This window comes from Panthera tigris, chromosome B1 (genome assembly GCF_018350195.1).
Source record: "Panthera tigris isolate Pti1 chromosome B1, P.tigris_Pti1_mat1.1, whole genome shotgun sequence".
Taxonomy (NCBI): domain Eukaryota; kingdom Metazoa; phylum Chordata; class Mammalia; order Carnivora; family Felidae; genus Panthera; species Panthera tigris.
Window position 1 is genome coordinate 192,226,586 of NC_056663.1, and position 14,495 is coordinate 192,241,080.

Below are 14,495 nucleotides of genomic sequence, written 5' to 3' on the forward strand. Positions count from 1 at the left end.
TTGAGTATTAGAAACAGGAATAAAAACTATTTTCAAAAAGTTAACAGAGACTAAAGGACCTATGGGATCAACAAGTGGACAAACATACCTTGTGGGAGTTCTAGAAGAAAAGGAAGAAAAGAAAAAAAGAAAAGGAAGAAAAGAGGAAAAAGGCAGAGAGATTATTTGAAGAAAAAATGGCCAAAATGCATTTGATGAATGACATGCATACAAACATCCAATAAGCTCAACAAACTCCAAGTAGGATGAATTAAGAGACATACACTTAGACACATTATAATCAAATTGTCAAAAGACAAAGACAGATCTTGAAAGTAGCAAGAGAGAAGCAATTTTTCACATACAAGGGATCCTCAAAAAAGATTATTTACAGATTTCCTACCAGAAACTTTGGAAGCCAAAAGGCAGTAGGTTGATATCTTTGAAGTGCTAAAAAGAAGAAAACAAACACCCTGTCAAGCAAGAATCCTATATTCAGCAAAACTATCCTTCAAAAGTGAAAGAGACATGAAGACTTACCCAAATAAACAAAAGCTGAAGGTGTCCATTACCACTAGATCAGCTCTGCAAGAAATGTAAATGGAAGTCCTGCAAGTAGAAATGAAGGACACTAGATGGTAACTCCAAGCTATATGAAAAAATAAAGATCTCAATTAAGGTAAATAATCGAGCAATTATAGGAGCTAGTATAATTGAAAGAAAATTGTAAGTCTACTGTCAGTTTTTCCTACATGATTTAAAAGACTAGTAAGTTTAAACAAAAGCAATTATTTGTCTAAAACCTAAACAAACATTTGCAAATAGTATGTGTGATAAAGAAGTAGTATCTAGAATATATGAATATTCAGAGCCAGCATAGAGAACTCCTAAAACTCACAACAACAAAAGAACAGTACAACACAAAAATGGGCAAAGATCATGAACAGACATTTCCCAAAGAAGATACGCAAATGGCCCATAAGCACGTGAAAAATGTCCAGTATCACTAATGAAAACCACAATGATTTACAACCTCACAACCATTAGGATGGTTACTATGTCAAGAAAAGATAGAAAATGACAAATGTTCATAAGGTTGTGGAGAAATCAGAACCCTGTGTACTCTTCATAGAAAGGTTAATAGTACAGTTCTGTCAAATACAGTATGATATTTCCTAAGAAATTAAAAATTAGAATTACCATATGATCCAGAAATTCCTCTTCTAGATACATGTTCAAAATACTTGAAAACAGGATTTTTGAGCATTATTTATAATGGCCAAAATGTGGGAGCAACTCAAATGTTCATCGACAAATAAATGGACAGCAAAATGTAGTATATACATGCAATGGAATATTATTCAGTCATAAAAAGGAAATTCTGACCTATGCTACAATATGAATAAACCATGAAGACATTTACTAAGAAAAATAAGGCAGGGGCAAAAAGGCAAATATTGTATTTTTCCACTTATATAAGGTACCTAGAGCGGTCAAAATCATAGAGACAGAAAGAGAATGGTGGTTTCCAGGGGCTACAGAGAGGTGGAAGGTATTGTTTAATGGTCATAGGTTTTCAGTTTTGCAAAAAAAGGAGTTCAAGAGATAGAAGTTGTGATGGTTATATAACACTATGAATGTATTTAATACTACTGAACTGTTAAAAATGTTTAAGATGGTAAATTTTATGTTATGTGTATTTTACCAAAATTTTTTAAAAATTAGTTTTTATGTAAATGTAAAGGAAAAGAAATTACATTGGAACAACTAGATATATATGAGGAAAAAAATAAAAATTTAACATTATTTTAAAAAAATAAAAATTTAAAAATAAAAATTTACCTCACTCCACACATAAGCGTTAACTGAAAATGAATCATATGCTAAATGTAAAAGGTGTTCCTTCCCCAGGAGTTAGGTACGTGCTTTCCCTTCATAATTACATAATCTGTTTGTCCTAATCTAGCAACTACTACATCTCCCTTTGCCAACCCATGATTCACTCACCCTCAGACTTTTCATCCAGATGGGTCAGAACCATAGGGGCTAGGGCACCATAGTAGAACTTCCATTGTTCAACGGAATCACCTATTGCTTCACAACTGAGCCAATGTAAGAGTACTCCAGGCTTTACAAATTTTGTCTACTGATTATAATTCTCATGCTGTGTGATGCTTTATATCCAGTTACCAAAACCAGGTAGTGTAGAAGCAACATCCTCTCCATGTTTTCACCAATGATGACACCTGATGATGAAAAGAGTCATGCTTCCCACACTTTAGGGTTAGTTGGAAAAAAAAAAAAGAGCAGTGGTTGGGTTATTAGGGTGGATTCATGGATATGAAGAGCCAATTTTCCCATACCCCAGTATCTTCTGCTTTAATCCTTTCCAAGCAATAGCTTCAAAGGGAATGTTCCTTATAAGCATCACCTGAATTAATGCTCACACTGTCTGGCTATATGAGTAGTGTGCAGTACTGATAACATGGTTTATCTAGAAAACTCCTCCAATCATTTCTTTTAAAGTTTATTCTACTTCTCGATGATGCCACCAGCGTCAGAATGAAAAAGAACATGAAATGTCCATTGAATTAGCTCACTGTCATTAGCTCACTGTCAGAGCCTCTTTGCTATGAATGGAATGACATCATGTGACCAGAAGTGATTCCCATATCTAAAATATATGGCACAGTTTAATTTCCGGTGCTACTCTGGTGTGGCCAGAATCCACCCCATGCACCGGGATGGCAACTCCTTATAGGGTTGTTAAAAGCCGAGAGATGCCAGAGTAGCCACATGATGGCAGTAGAGGACAAATGTGTTCAATTTGCTAGACATGGGCGGGGCCAAGCAGAGACCTGAGTCCTCGTTCACCTTCAGACAGACAGATCAACTGCTGACAGGAGCCAGTCCTGATAAGCCATTTCAGTCTCCTTGGCAAGAATAGGGAGGCCCATCTTTACAGCCTGTTGGGTTATGGCAGATTAGTATGCCCAGTCCAATAATGGGTGGAGATACTGATGCTGCCACATTCCTCCAGTGAGTCTGCTCCAAGCTTGCACCTTCCCATGGGCATCTGCCTGGGGGCATAGAAAATGTCATCCAAGCTTGCAGCAACAGCTTTCCAGAGCACTTAATTCCACAGAGGGGTGCCTACTGAAACTGTTATTGTCACCTACTGACAAGATTGCCATGCCAACCAGAGCCTAAGAAGAGGGGATAAAATGCTTTCCTGGTAGTTGAGTGTTGCCTAAGGGCTGTGGCTTTGAATTTAGCTGCTTGGCTGATGGGCTTCTACCACAGTAGGTCTTACAGAATTGTCATTGGCTTTAAAGGGCTGCTGCTACACCGTGGACACATCATCTTATAGGGGATGAGCCTTCAGTGAACCAGGCCCAGGCCTCCTGAGACCTTCCTGGGAGCCATCTCCAGGTAGCAAAAAGCTCCCGTGTGAGTGATCAAGGGAGATACAATGGTCCCTAAAGATGAGGCACTATCCCCTTGTGTGAAGAGCACCTGTCTGTGGGACCTGACTTGCTGTTCTGGAATGTTCCATTTCCATTTTTTATGAGAAATGTTTGCCTTCCCAGAAGGCAATGGGGAGGGGGCAATGCAGGATGGGGACACCTGGACACAATGATAACTGGCAGTCCTCCCTAAAGCCACTCGCTCTCCACAAGTGCCCAATAGTAGGCCACAGCAGTGTGTCAGGTACAGCACAGCAGGGAGCCATATGGGCAGGAAGTCAGACCCCAAGAAGTGACTCTGGGCAGAGGTGCCTCCACTGCCAGAGGTGCCACTCAACACACTTCCCAGAGTCAGAATCCTGGATTCCAGCATGGTCCTTGGGGTTAACAGGCCCTGGGGTAGCTGACCTGTGGTGCTGCCTTTAACACACCTGCTACCCAGGTCCCAGGAAAACTTGGCAGATTTTCTGGTCCATTTGTACACAGGACTCAACCTCAACAAAATACCAGGATGAAGCTCATATTCACTCTTATCCTAGACAGTCAAACTAAGTCCAGGCTTCCCACTTGGCTTGTGGGGACTGTAGGGGAGTAACTTTTCCTTTCCTGTATCAGGACCAGATCTTCAAGCCTCAGTCCACAAGTCCTCCTAAGACTGATTAGAGGCTGGTCCCTCAGGACTCTTCTCCTAAGTGGTTTCCACCTGCTCTTCCTGGGAGCCCATCAGCTTGAGGTCATCAGTGCAGTCACCCCTGAGGGAGGAAGACCTGTCCCATTACTGGCCCTGCCTTGGTGGCACCGAGTGTGAGCATCCAGGGTCCCTGTGGCAGGACAGGAAATGTGTTTGCAGGTCCAGATGAGCTTGCATACAAATGATCTTTGACACTTTGGGCCAAAAAGATCGAGCAAAAGGCATTAGCCATATTCGAGACAGAATCCGCCAAAATGCATAATCAATTTAGCTGCAGTCACAAAGTCTGACAAGGCCATGGTTCTAGAGGAAACAACTGAATTTAGCTCATGATAATCCACCATGGAAACCCCCATATTGGATTCTTGTGAGGAAGAATAGACGTTTCCGTGTGTGAAGCCTCCAACGTTAGGGTGCTACTGTTATAGCAATGGGCGGTACTCAGCTACTACCCTCTGCTGCTTCACAGACTCTAGGACCTCGTGAGTGGCGCATAATCTGTCTGGGCTTTATATAGGAACATCAGTAAATATTTGTCAAATTAACTGAATTGATAAATTTAAACTGATGACCTTTAACTACATTATCTCTGATACATATTCCTTCTCTCACATTCAATGATCCAAACAGTATTTGAACATTGGGCATTGGGACAATTACTGACCTTTTGAACCACCATCCCAGTATGTGAGGAGCATTTAATAAATGTCTGAGAGAGGTATAGGATCATGGATAGATGTTACTGCTTTGAATAAAATGGCTAAGAAAAATATAAGCATGAGAAGTTCCTTGCTATGTGTCTAGTTGCAAATATATTCAGGTCTCTGAGTTCCAGAATGATTGCAGTTTATAATCAGCTAAAGAAACCCTTTGAAAGATTTTTTTTTAATTTTAATTCCAGTATAGTTAACATAAAGCGTTGTATTAGTTTCAGGTGTAGAATGTAGTGATTCAACTCTATACATCACCCAGTAGTGTTCATCATGATACGTGTATTCCTTAATGCCCTTCATCTATTTTACCCATCTCCCACCCATCTCCCCTCTGGTAACCATTTGTTTATTCTCTATAATTAAACAGCCTGGTTTTTTGGTTTGTCTCTTTTATTTCCTTTGTTTGTTTTGTTTCTTAAATTCCACATGTGAGTGAAATCCTATGGTACTTGTCTTTCTCTGACTGACTTATTTCATTTAGCATAATACTCCCTAGCTCCATCCAGGTCATTGCAAATGGCAAGAAATCATCCTTTTTATGGCTGAATAATATTCCATTGTGTATACATAACACATCTTCTTTGTCCATTAACTTATTAATGGACACTTGGGCTGCTTCAATAATTTGGCTATTTGTATAATGCAGCAATAAACCATAGGAGTGCATATATGCCTTTGAATTACTGTTTTTGTATTCATTGGGTAAATACTCAGTAGTGCAATTACTGGATCATATAGTAGTTCTATTTTTAATTTTTTTGAGGAAACTCCATACTGTTTTCCACAGTAGCTGCACCAGTTTGCATTCTCACCAACAGTGCACGAGGGTTTCTTTTTCTCCACATCCTCGCCAACATTTGTTGTTTCTCGCGGTTTTGACTATAGCCATTCTGAGGTGATATCTCGTTGTGGTTCCCTGATAACAAGTGATTTTGAGCATCTTTTTATGTGTCTGTCGGTCACCTGTATGTCTTCTCTGGAGGAAATGTCTGTTCATGTCTTCTGCCCATTTTTGATTGGATTATTTTCCTTTTTTGTGTGTCGAGTTGTATAAGTTCTTTACTTATTTGGGATACTAACATTTATTAGATATGTCATTTGCAAATATCTTCTCCCATTCTGTAGGTTCCTTTTAGTTTTCTTGATTGTTTCCTTTGCTGTGCAGAAGCCTTTTATTTTGAAGCCATTATTCCATTTTGAGTTTGTTTTTATGTATGGTGTAAGAAAATGATTTAGTTTCATTCTTTTGCATATAGCCATCCAGTTTCTCCAACACCATTTGTTGAAGAGACTGTCTTTTTCTCCATTGCATATTCTTGCCTCCTTTGTTAAAGATTAATTGACCATACAATCATGGGTTTATTTCTGGGCTTTCTATTCTGTTCCATTGAGCTATTTTGTCTGTTTTTGTGCCAGTACAACACTGCTTTGATTATTATAGTTTATAGTGTAAGTTGAAGTCCAGAATTATGATACGTCCAGCTTTGTTTTTCTTTTTCAAGATTGTTTTGGCTATTTGAGGTCTATTGTGGTTCCACAAACATTTTAGAATTGTAGTTTCTAGTTCTGTGAAAACTGCTGTTGGTATTTTGATAGGAATTGCATTAAATTTGTAGATCGCTTAGGATACTATAGATATTTTAACAATATCTGTTCTTCCAATTCTTGAGCATGGAATGTCTTTCCATTTCTTTGTGTCATCTTCAATTTCTTTTATCATGATCAAGTGGGATTTATTCCCAGGATGCAAAAGTGGTTCAGTATTTGCAAATCAATCAACATGATACATCCTCATTAATAAGAGAAAGGATAAAAATTATATGATCATTTCAATAGATGCAGAAAATGTATTTGACAAAGTACAATATCCATTCATAAAAACCCTCAACAAAGTAGGTTTAGAGGGAATATACCTCAATATAATAAAGGCCATATATGAAAACCCCACAGCTAATGTCATACTCAATGGTGAAAAACTGAAAAATTTCCCCTAAGGTCAGGAATAAGACAAGGATGTCCACTCCCACCAGTCTTATTAAATATAGTATCAGGAGTCTTAGCCACAGCAATCAGACATGAAAAAGAAATAAAAGGCATCCAAATTGGTAAGGAAGAAGTAAAACTTTCACTATCTGAAGATAACATGACACTATATATGAAGGACTTTTTCCTGCCTGTGGAGCTCAAGTCTGATCCTGGTGGCATCTGGGAGGTCTTGTGACTGGTCCTTTAATAGTATTTTTTTTTTTACATTCCCCTGAAGTCATATATCTATCAATACTTTAGAAAATAGAGTTGGAAAAGACTTCACATTTATTAAAGACACTGATCATGTCTTTTTGTCCTTTCCATTTCTTTTTTCCTAATAGGTTTTTTTTTCATTTTTATTGAAATATTGTTAACATATAGTATTAGTTTTAAGTGTCCAACATAGTGATTCCACAATTATGTACATTACAAAATGCTCAACACAATAAATGTAGTTACCATTCTGCAGCTATACATAGTTATTACAATCTTATTGTCTGCATTCCCTATGCTATGGTGATCATTCTTGTGATCTATTTATTTTATACCTGAAGTTCAAGCCCCTTAATCCCCTGCACCTATTTTGCCTATTTCCCCAAGCCCCTTCCCTTTGGCAACCACCAGTTTGTTCTGTGTTTGTGAGTCTGTTTTGTTTATTTGTTCATTTGTTTTGTTCTTTGGATTCCACATATAAATGAAATTATATGGCATTTTGTCTTTCTCAGACTTATTTTACTTGGCATTATATCCTCGGTCAATTCATGTTGTCATAAATGGCAAGATTTCTTACTTTTTAATTGCTAAGTAATATTCTATTGTGTATCTATATACCATACCTTCTTTACCCATTCATCTACCAATGAATACTTAGGTTGCTTCCATACCATGGTTATTATAATTAATGCTGCAATAAACATAGGGGTACATATATGTTTTCAAATTAGTGTTTTTATTTTCTTTGGGTAAATATCTAGTAGTAGTATTATTGGGTCATATGGAGTTTCTAATTCTAATTTTTTGAGGAACCTCCATGTTGTTTTCCATATGGTTGTACCAGTTTCACCAACAGTGTTTCAAAGGTTCTCTTTTCTCCACATACTTGCTAATACTTGTTATTTTTTTTGTCTTTTTAATACTAGCCATTCTCACAGGTTGTGAGGTGATATCTCATTGTGGTTTTGATTTGCGTATTTCCCTGATTATGAATGATGTTGAGCATCTTTTCATGTGTCTGTTGGCCATCTGTATGTCTTCTTTGGAAACATTTTTATTCTCTGCCCATTTTCAATCAAATTATTTGGTTTTTGGTATTGAATTGTATGAATTTATATATTTTGAATATTAACCTCTTATCAGATATATCATTGGCAAATATCTTCTTCCATTCGGTGGGTTGTCTTTTCTTTTTGTGATAGTTTCTTTCACTGTGCAAAAGCTTTTTAGTTTATTTTTCCTTTTGTTTTCCTTGCTTGGGGAGATATATCTAGAAAAATACTGCTAAGGTCAATGTCCAAGAATTTATTGCTTATGTTTTCTTTTAGAATTTTTCTGGTTGCATGTCTTAAATTTAGGTTTTTAATCTATTTTGAATTTATTTTTGTATATGGTATAAGAATGTGATCCATTTTATTCTTTTGCAAGCCCAGTTTTCCCAACACCATTTATTTACAAAACTGCCTTTTCCTCATTGTATATTCTTCCCTCTCTTCTTATACATTAATTGACCATATATGTATGATTTATTTATGAGCTTTCCATTCTGTTCCATTGATCTATGTGTCTATGTTTGTGCCAATACCATACTGTTTTGATCACTACAGCTTTACTATAGTTTGAAATCTGAGATTGTGATACCTCCAGCTTTGTTCTTTCTCAAGATTGCTTTGGCTATTTGGGACCTTTGTGGTTCCATACAAATTTTAGGATTATTTATTTTAGTTCTGTGAAAAATACTATTGGTATTTTGATAGGCGTTGAGCATGCTCTATTTTTCCATTTATTCATATCACTTTCAATTTCAATTTCAATTTCATTCATGTCTTACAGTTTTCAGAGTACAGGTCTTTCACCTCCTTGGTTAAATTTATTCCAAGCATTTTATTATTTTTGATGCAATTGTAAATGGAATAATTTTCTTAATTTCTCCTTTTGCTAGTTTGTTATTTGTGGATAGAAATGCAGCAGATTTCTGTATATTGATTTTATGTCTTGCAACTTTACTGAATGCATTTATCAGTTGTAATAGTTTTTGGTGAGTCTATACTGTTTTCTATATATACTATCATGTCATCTGCAAATAGCTTTACTTTTTCCCTACCAATTGGGAAGCCTTTTATTTCTTTTTCTTATCTGACTGGTGCAGCTAGGACTTTTAACACTCTATTAAATAAAAGTGGTGAGAGTGAACAATCATTTTTTCCTGATTTTAGAGGAAAAGATTTCAGCTGTTCACCACTGACTATGATGTTAGCTATGTGTTTGTGATATATGGTCTTTATTATGTTAATTATGTGCCCCCCATAGCCATTTGTTGAGAGTTTTTATCATGAACAGATGTTGAATTTTGTCAAATGCTTTTTCTGCACATTTTAAGGTGATCATATGAATTTTATCCTTCATTTTACTAGTGTGTTGTATCATATGATTGATTTGTGAATATTGAACCATCCTTACATCCCTGTGATAAATTCCACTTGATCATATGACTGTTTCTTTTACTATTTTTTGAATTATTTTAGTTAATAATTTATTAAGGATTTTTCATCTATGCTCACCAAGAATATTAGTCTGTATTTTTCTTTTTCTGTAATGTTTTTGTCTTGTTTTGGTATCAGGGAAATGCTGGCCTTATGGAATAAATCTGGAAGCATTCTTCCTTTTCCTATTTTTTGAAATAATCTGAGTAGGATAGGTGTTTCCTCTTTTTTAAATGTTTAGTAAAATTCACCTGCAAAGTCATCTGGTCCTGGACTTTTGTTTGTTGGGAGTTTTTTGCTTACTGATTCAATTTCATTACTAGTAATTAATTTTTTCAGCTTTTATTTTTCTTCCTGTTTCAACATTGGAATATTGAAATATTATCCATTTCTTCTAAGTTTTATATGTTTTGGCATTTATTTTTTTGTAGTCTCTTATAATCTTTTGTTGTGCTGGTGTAACTTCTCTTCATTTCTGATTTTATTTACTTGAGTCTTCTCTTTGTTTCTTGATGAGTCTGGCTAAAGGATTATCAATTTTGTTTCTCTTTTTGAAGAACCAGCTCTTAGTTTCATTGATCTTTTTTATGTGGGTTTTTTGTTTGTTTGGTTGGTTGGTTGGTTTTGGGTTTTTTTTAGTCTCTAATTCATTTATTTCCGTTCTGATTTTTATTTTCATTCTTGTATTAAATTTGGGCTTTGTTCTTTTTCTGGTTCTTTCAGATGTAAAATTAGATTGTTTATTTGAGACTTTTTGTTTCATGAGGTAGGCCTGCTTGCTATAAACATCCCTCTTAGAAGTACTTTTGCTGTGTTCCAAAGATTTTGAACCATTGTGTTTCCATTTTTAGTTTTCTCAAAGTATTTTCTCATTTCCTCTCTTATTTCTTCATTGACCCATTGGTTGGTTAGTAGTATGTCATTTAGAATCCATGGGCTTGTGGGTTTTTGAGGTTTTGGGTGATTTTTGTTTGTTTGTTTGTTTGTTTGTTTGCTTGTTGTAATTTGTAGTCTTCTGTGTGTGATATAAGGGATCACATCCTTGAATACTGATGGCCCAGTGCTTAATGAAAAAGGAAAAGAGGAAGATCATTTGGTTCCTGCTCTTCCTGAAACACCTGAAGAGGCTTCTCACCTGGACAAAGTGTTTGGGTACTCCTGAGTTCTCCTGCTTATCAACGCACTAAGAGCCTTCTCTTACAACTAAATTGTTTAAAAATAAACCTAACCAAAGATGTAAAAGATCTGTATTCTGAAAACTATAGAAAGCTTATGAAGGAAATTGAAGAAGATATAAAGAAATGAAAAAACATTCCGTGCTCATGGATTGGAAGAATAAATATTGTTAAAATGTCAATACTACCCAAAGCATTCTGCACATTCAATGCAATCCCAATCAAAATTGCACCAGCATTTTCTCAAAGCTAGAACAAGCAATCCTAAAATTTGTATGGAACCACAAAAGACCCCAAATAGCCCAAGTAATTTTGAAGAAGAAGACCAAAGCAGGAGGCATCACAATCACAGACGTTAGCCTCTACTACAAAGCTGTAATCATCAAGACAGCATGGTATTGGCACAAAAACAGACACATAGACCAATGGAGTAGAATAGACATTCCAGGATTGGACCCACAAACGTATGGCCAACTCATCTTTGACAAAGCAGGAAAGAACATCCAATGGAAAAAAGACAGTCTCTTTAACAAATGGTGCTGGGAGAACTGGACAGCAACATGCAGAGGAATGAAACTAGACCACTTTCTTACACCATTCACAAAAATAAACTCAAAGTGTATAAAGGACCTGAATGTGAGACAAGAAACCATCAAAACCCTAGAGGAGAAAGCAGGAAAAAAACCCTCTGACCTCAGCCACAGCAATTTCTTACTCGACACATCTCCAAAGGCAAGGGAATTAAAAGCAAAAATGAACTATTGGGACCTCATGAAGATAAAAATCTTCTGCACTGCAAAGGAAACAGGCAACCAACGGAATGAAAAAAGATATTTTCAAATGACATAGCAGACAAAGGGGTAATATCCAAAATCTATAAAGAACTCACCAAATTCCATACCCAAAAAACAAATGATCCAGTGAAGAAATGGGCAGAAAACATGAATAGACACTTCTCTAAAGAAGACATCCAGATGGCCAACAGGCACATGAAAAGATGCTCAACGTCACTTCTCATTAGGGAAATACGAATCAAAACCACACTGAGATATCACCTTACGCCAGAATGGCTAAAATGAGCAAATCAGGAGACTATAGATGCTGGCGGGGATGTGGAGAAATGGGAACCCTCTTGCACTGTTGGTGGGAATGCAAACTGGTGCAGCCGCTTTGGAAAACAGTGTGGAGGTGCCTCAAAAAATTAAAAATAGATCTACCCTATGATCCAGCAATAGCACTGCTAAGAATTTACCCAAGGGATACAGGAGTGCTGATGCATAGGGGCACTTGCACCCCAATGTTTATAGCAGCACTCTCAACAATAGCCAAATTATGGAAAGAGCCTAAATGTCCATCAACTGATGAATGGATAAAGAAATTGTGGTTTATATACACAATGGAATACTACGTGGCAATGAGAAAAAATGAAATATGGCCTTTTGTAGCAACGTGGATGGAACTGGAGAGTGTGATGCTAAGTGAAATAAGCCATACAGAGAAAGACAGATACCATATGGTTTCACTCTTATGTGGATCCTGAGAAACGTAACAGAAACCCATGGGGGAGGGGAAGGAAAAAAAAAAAAAGAGGTTAGAGTGGGAGAGAGCCAAAGCATAAGAGACCCTTAAAAACTGAGAACAAACTGAGGGTTGATGGGGGGTGGGAGGGAGGGTAGGGTGGGTGATGGGTATTGAGGAGGGCACCTTTTGGGATGAGCACTGGGTGTTGTATGGAAACCAATTTGACAATAAATTTCATGAAAAAAATAAATAAATAAAACCAAAAGCAACCTATCTCAGGGAAAAAAAAAAAAGAAATTGTTGTTTATATACACAATGGAATACTACGTGGCAATGAGAAAGAATGAAATATGGTCTTTTGTAGTAGTAACATGTAGTAACATGAATGAAACTGGAGGGTGTTATGCCAAGTGAAATAAGTCATACAGAGAAAGACAGATACCATATGTTTTCATTCTTATGTGGATCCTGAGAAACTTAACAGAAGACTACAGGGGAGGGAAAGGAAAAAAAAAAGTTAGAGAGGGAGGGAGCCAAACCATAAGAGACTGTTAAAAACTGAGAAGAAACTGAGGGTTGATGGGGAGTGGGAGAGAGGGTAGGGTGGGTGAGGGGCACTGAGGAGGGCACCTGTTTGGAGGAGCACTGGGTGTTGTATGGAAATCAATTTGACAATAAATTTCATATTAAAAAAATAAAAAATAAACTCAGGATTCTGCCACCATTGCTTTCTTTTATGTAGACCCCAGACCCTCTGAGGTTGACTGGGACCCCCTATTAAGGGAGGCTGCCAGTCACAACAGAAGCTACTCAAGACCACTAGGAGCTTATTGGGTAAATACCCAGAGAGGGGGAAAAATGGTCCTCCAGACAGGAGAGGAAAAAAAAAAAAAAAGACAATTTTAGTCTTCTGGAGATATGTCATCCTAAAATATTTTGTTTAAGAGAAAAAAGAGGGAGTAGAGTGAAAGGGATGACTAATTTGCAGGCAGAGCTGCCACAGGGGGAGGATGCTACCTGAAGGCACTGGCCCCTCTCCTTTCCCCTTTTTCTCCCATAAGCCAGAAACAGAAACTGAAAACTGTGGCTGTAAGCAACTAAAAGTTTAAACAAGCAAACCAAAAAATCCCTAAGTATAAGTAGAGAGAGAAAAAAGGGTAATTAAATAAAAAATATATAAGTATTGTTATGTATTGGTGTAATGGGATTTCGAACCCATTTGTTCATGACAAAGACAGAAAGATGAACTTGTTTTTAGAAGCAAAGTTGTTCCGATACAAAAATGAAGTAAGCCGTATGAGATTGTCATCTTATCCTTTGCCCTTGATAAGAAGTCAGCAGCTCATGTGGTGAGGGGCCCCACTGGAGTTCTATCAAGAAAAACATGAAGAAACCATTATGGCAAGGGGACACTTTAACTCAACACCAAGAGTTTGTGAGGACAATCTGAGAGTGTTTGGTCTGGGCAAGGCTACACTTTGCTGATATGAAAGAGCTTTCCAAAGACATGGGGCAATGAGTTCCTGCCACAGTAAAGGCCACTATTTACCTGCAGTGGCAAAAGCCTCGCAGCAGCCTGGCTCTAAAAAGACACTTTTGCCTGTCAACACCAGCACCTTTGTTCCCTAGCAACGTGTCTAGTAATGAGAGACTTTTACTTTGTACTGGCCGTTGAACTTCTCTCTCTAATACCAACTAGTATAAAGGTCCACCCCAACTAAATTTGGACTTTATTCCTTTCATCGCTCCTTGCCTGAAATGACAATATGATTAATCAGTCATTGGCTTGGGGTATGTTATTTCTTTACAGCCTATTAAAAGACATTATCCTGTATGCTTATTGCCTTGTAAAATTCTTGCACCAAACTTGAGTTAAATCATTGGCAAAGACAATCCCAGTCTCTGGAAGTTAATCTGCCTCTCCAAACAAAACAAGGGCCAGAGACTTATTTTAATTTTAATTGGATAAGTGGCTCTATCTTCATATTTGTTATAAACCATTGGCCCATTGCCTAAAAATTGTCCCCTTCAGGTTCAAGAACTCGGGATTCTCTTTTCTCACGGATACCCAAAACATCAATCAAAATCATGACTCTGTGTATACTAAGGCCACAACACCAGGCCATGCCAGGGCATTCTACATTCCCGTCAGAGTTACAGGCTTTACAAATACTAAGACACACATTTTATTTCTCAGAATACACAATGCCAGGCTCCTGGAAGTA